Source organism: Terrapene carolina, unplaced genomic scaffold (genome assembly GCF_002925995.2).
Source record: "Terrapene carolina triunguis isolate 2854851 unplaced genomic scaffold, T_m_triunguis-2.0 Scaffold62, whole genome shotgun sequence".
Classification (NCBI taxonomy): domain Eukaryota; kingdom Metazoa; phylum Chordata; order Testudines; family Emydidae; genus Terrapene; species Terrapene triunguis.
This window is the reverse complement of record NW_020664413.1, coordinates 32,811,805-32,817,804: the sequence shown is the minus strand read 5'-3', so window position 1 is coordinate 32,817,804 and position 6,000 is coordinate 32,811,805.

The window sequence follows — 6,000 nt, the reverse complement described above, 5'->3', positions numbered from 1 at the left end:
ATGGCTCTCCATTTTAACTAAGGCACTAAAGGCTATTTCAATTTGACTACAGTAGTTTTCTGCCAAATGGCTACTCTAAGTTATATTGTGCACATTACCCACCAGAAAGCACAGAGTTGATGAGAGTGCACTGTCAACTGCACTGCACATCGATATGGAGGTTATTTGATTTGAAATTGGATTCTCGCCTTCCTTGATCTGTTGTATAAATGGAGAAGCATGTGTTGAGGAAATTCTCACAAAGTTTATGAAGAATGCAATGTACTTACTTTTTTTTCTTGGAGTTTGCCTTCTGCTTTGTTAGACTTCAGTTCCGGGTCTAATATCTGTGCTAAATATTCAGAGATAAAATACAAGATTTTAAAATGGAAAGAAAACTCACTAAAAATTATTCAAAGCATGAATTTCTTCTCTGATATTAGTTGAGTGCAGGTTGCACACTTTTGTAGCAAGGTGCCTTTTTGACCCTTCTTTAAACATTTAAGACTAAGTTCAGAAGTTCACAGAATATGATGAGATATGTTTCTTAAGTACAGAGCCGTCAAAAAAATCTTCTAAATATATAATATTCTCAAAGAGATATGTCAGTCATTGTCAAGATGAAAGTAGTTTAAATGCTAAGTTCCTAGTAAACTATGTCCCTATTTTAGGGCCCTATTCACAAAGCAATGGTTAACTGTATGTGTGGTGCATGCCTAAAAGAAAAATTACACAATTTCATTATCAGATTGAACTGTAGATATTGTGATTCAGAGGGGGGGAAAAACTTGCTGTGAAAGTTACATGCATATCACCAGCATGTGGATGGCCCTAAGGGCAGCACACAGAACTTCACAGAAAACATATTAAATGGGCATGGGGGAAACATCCTTTTGGCCCACATAAAAGGGCCTTTGTGTAGATCTCATGAGCACAAGATCTTATTTTCAAATGGATAAAGATGTTCAGCTTCTTCAGAATCAAAGGGAGATTGGCAACACTTTTCAGTAAATGGCATAATCATTATAAAAGTGTTTGGTATTCATCGTACAACATTCATCATTGTGAAGGGTTTTGGCATCCAGGAGGATATAACATGTGATCCCATAAGAATCCCATTGTAATTTAGCATTAATTGATGTCGACTCTTATAAAGTGCTTCTGGAAAGTTAAAAGAAAGTGGGATGAAGAAGGAAAACACAGTGTCCTGACAAGTTCTTTGCAGTTTGACCATGTGATGGATTCAAAGACAACCGTAAAGAGATTAGCTCAAGGATCTATGAATTTTGGCAAAGAATGGGGTGCACTATGTGGGCGGGGGGAAAGTCTTGAAAAACTTGGCAACTGGGGTCAAACTATATAATTCATAGAACATTTATAAAGTTCTTATGTGAGTTATTGTATTGGTGTTCAGAACCCACCTTTTGACAATGAGCTGAAATTCAGCATTTGGAAAGCATTCTTTAAAAAAGGGATGTTTTGAACTGTTTCAAGAAGTATGATCAGAATCTGAAATATTGTGTTCATTTCTGAGGATCAGAATTAATGTCCCTATAAGAGCAAAGCACCTATTTAGAGACTTATTTAAGAGTAAGTAGAGGTTGTGGTTGAATAAATAATAGGATTTGAGGGGGAGGGGGTTGTTAACAGTAATAGAAACAGACATATGTAATGTTACTATATAGAAATAAACTCATTGTAAAATTTCTGTTTTTGAAGAGAATCAGAAAATACTTTGAATAATATTTTTACACACACACATTTTCCACATGCCTATGACTCTAGCAATCTCAGTGTCTATTGTGTTTCTGTATTAAAATGCATTCATTAGCTCTGTTAGAAATAGAAGGAATTACACTTCAATTTTATCTAAGATGTTTCCCTGCTGTGCATTATTTTGCTGTGCTGGCTGGATTTTTTTTTCTATGCTACATAAAATTGCAACATTGAAGTTAGCTTCCATATTAATGAGATGGAAATTACTTTTGAGCAGGGAAGCCTGTTAAAACTTTTCTTGTAATGATGATAAAATAATAAAATAAGTAGCTGATCACTTGAGGTACTTAACGTGGTTTGTTAACTACAGAGTATGTTTCACTGTTGAACTATGTTTTCCATTAGTTTTGCACATTTTTGTTTGAAATGTTCTCCTTTTCTGTTCAGTAGCACTTTTAACCCCACATGTGCCTTAGTTGGCATTGGTAGCACCGCCAAATGCATTTCTACCAAAGTAGTCTGTATCCTATTATCATTTTATTTGTATTACAATATTACCTAGAGTTTTAAGGAGGGAACAGAAGGAGGACAATGAGTTAGCTTTGTGGTAATTTATGGGGCAAACCTCTCATGCTTTATCTGTCTGTCGTCTTCTTATGTCTTTTGGTGCCCATCTACACGATGGTCAAACCCATGTCAGTGGTCCTGGTTACAAAACAGTTGTCCGCTAACAGTTACATTATGGTTCAAATTTGTAGTGAAGATGTTTTTTTTTAATTAGGCTGAAGCCTAAGCCTTAAATGGCCTCTTAGAGAAGACACCTCAGGCTCTCGCTATTGACTGCTGTCCCCAAATCACCTGTACTTCCAAACCACTCTCTCCATTTGTGCCTTCCTTTTTTTGATTATTCTGTATTCTCTGATCTCAACAGTGTAGAGGTGACTTCTGGTTTGCTTTCTGGTGGAAGACCAGAAAGAGGGGGAAAGGTTTTGATTGTATTTAGTCACATCACTGGCTTTTTCAGGTTCACAAGTCACAGCATTGACACCAGTGCAGTTTTTGGTTAGCTGGGCAACAACCCAGAGTTGCAAGTGGTGCAACAGAAGTAGTGGCAGTTGCAGCAAAATGCCCCCTCTAATTGAGCTGGGGATGCAGTTCTAGAACTTGCAGAGTCTATAGTCTTTGTATCAGAAGCTATGACCATTATTTCCCTTCTTGTATCTTGCGTCTTTCATTACTGTAACATGTATTCTATGGAGTGGGAGCTATTTGATACAGGAGTTGAGACTACAGTGCACTATAATACACACAAAAAAGTGAGACCAATTGCAATGACAAAGTTGCATTTGTACTAATAGATACAGTTGCTTGTGGTATGACATAGTTAAATGAAATAATCCTTTCTCAGACAATGCAGCCGAAGGTATGTCATGTGCTGCCGAGAGTCCTTGTTGAGTGCACAGATACATCTAGGCATCACACTTATTTCCATAACAAAGTCTCCAAACAACCCCTCTCTAATAAATGCATATTTAATAATAAAAATGTTGATGTGATAGGATTCTGTGACTTTAATTCCACTGCACCCTGGCACTGTAATGAAATGAAATCCCTTCCATTATAGGATTATGCCGTAGACTAATAGACACCCTGTTTTTTCCCTATGGACAAATGTTGCTGGAAAAACACAAGGCCTCAAGACAATGTATTGTCTGGTTTGTAAAGTAAATGTGTTGCTGTCTGCCTTCTGCTGGTTGGAATATAACCTGCTCAATTATTTGTGATTATTTGCCCAATTCTGCAGCTTGCTGTATAGACAGAAGCCCTAATATTACTGACTTTGGATCTAAACACCTGCAAACTTAGAAGTTAGACTCCAGAGCTGAATTTTATCATTTGGACCCATCTCTACTCAACGGTTCCAAAAACCTGTGAACATGGAATGAGTTTGAGTTTCATGTGCTCTTAATCTTGCTGCAAGCATTTTGCACAGCTTCACAGATGACTCACTGTGGGAGGATATTGCATAATACTGTATTTGAATATCTAGCTGCCTCTTGTTTTGAGAGAGAGTTTTACGTACTGAATTTAAAATTTAGCATTCCTCAGAGAAAGGTGGGTAGGAAGTGTAAATCTTGAAAAAAGATAGCTCATGAGCCTCCTAGAGAGTTAGATTATTTTAGATTTGAACAATATTTGTTTTGTCCTAAGTGCTTAATAAAACTGAGTCTTGCCTTCTGTTTTACAAAGTTATACAAACTCATTTATATAGCAAGAGCTTAATTTAAGTCAGTAGAGAAACCTGTAATAGGCACTTAAATGTGCTACAATATTTCTTAGATTTTCCTCTCTTTAACTAGCCTCATTCTTTGGTGAAACAATAGTCTCTCCAGATATGAGCATGTTTTTCATCCTAAAACTAGCATGCAAACAGAAGGGAGCTCAAGTGAGCATAGAAAGAGCTGACTCCTAGGGTTAATAGACCAAATTTTGCAATGACTTACCCATTGTGCAGCCCTATTGAAGTCAGTTGAGTTCAGATTTACACCCCCGTATCCAAGAATAGAATTTGGTCTCATCTTTTCTCTGGTGAACAAATCTCCTGTTTTATTTTGTACTATACTGATCTTAAATTGTATATAATTTCTTCAAAACTTTAGATGTATCTAAACAGATATACACACACAGACATTGATGGAGGAAAAGAGTTAGAGCCCATGCCTGGGCTCTGATTGAAATAAAACAAACATTAACTTCAGTGCCAAAGGAGTTTTGCTTGGGTTGATGTCAGTGTTTAAGATCAGACTTCTGAAGGTAACAATGTGACCATAATATCTGTTGAAAGAATCTGCAGAGAACCCAATATAAATATGGTCTAGTCTTACCCTGCCACACACCTTGCTTAAGTCTCTTTTCACTGTGTTGACTGTCTTTGTAAAGAGTCAGTGGATTTATCTTTTCTTTTTTTCTTTTAACACTGCTGTAACAGTTCATGTTTTCAAACTAGTTTTAAAGAAGACATTTCATTGGTACAATTGCAATTTTTAACAACAACCGCTAAACTCTTTGCAGCAGATCTCCACTGGGGTAGAACTAAAATCTGGAAGTAATCAGCAGCCACTGAACATCAGAAATTCTTCAAAAAACATTTAAACACAGCTGGAGTCTGCTAGTAGTTGGGATAGGATTCAGGTACCTAATCCCTCGAGGTTAGTTGCCATCCCCCATCTTCCCTTGTCTTATATGTGGAACTAAAAAGCCCCAGGGTGTTGATGGTTGTAAAGAAACTGCGGCATCTGACACCTGCTGGGAGCAATAAATAAAGAACTATGCCTGCCATTGTCAGTTTGTGCCTTCCTTGCTTATTGCTGCAGCTGAATTCTTTTATTTTGTGCTGGGTTTAGAAAGGAGAGAGGGGTGCTAACTGTTTAGCCATGTAAACACATCTGATAAGTAACAGAAATCACTGCTGAAAAGCCAGCAGTTTTTGACACGCATGCTTGACCTGTAATACAAGCAAGTCTGGTTAAGAAGTAAACAAAATTGCACCCTTCACTTCAAAGAATTATTGTTGTAATTATTCTAGAAGCAACAGTACCCAGTGAGGTTCTTTGGAATCTGCCTGATCACTTTGTCCTGTTTTCTTTTTGTTGCTAGTTTCCTAATTGTAGCTAGTTAGTCTGGATGATCTGTGTGGGTTGGGTTACATAATTAATTTGTACTCTTTGCAAGTACAAACCAATTGAATTAGCAAGATCCTCCATGCTGTTTTAAAGTGAACCAGTGCTAATAGTAAAAAGAACAACACATACGCACAAAACACCTACATTATACAAGCTTGCCTCTCATCTGTGATATGTCGGAACAATATTATATAAATAGTCTGATTCAGAAACTAGTGGCAGTGCAAAGTATGGACTGGGTGAGGGACGGGGGGAGAAAATAGCAAGATTGGTCCCCTATTCCCCAGCTTAGTCCCCTGCTCCCTAGGGGAACAGTGCTATTGGTCTGAGGTGGTGAGGGAAGGGAGTGGACTGATTTCCAGTAACCTCTAGTGGTCCACATTAATAGTATTATCTACCTCAGTGGTTCTCAAACTTTTGTACTGGTGACACAGCAAGCCTCTGATTGTGACTCCCTTATAAATTAAAAACACTTCTTTATATTTAACACTATTATAAATGATGGTAGTAAAGTGGAGTTTGGGGTGAAGGCTGACAGCTCGCGACCCCCCACGTAATAACCTCGCGACCCCCTGACGGGTCACAACCACCAGTTTGAGAACCCCTGATCTACCCTGTCCAG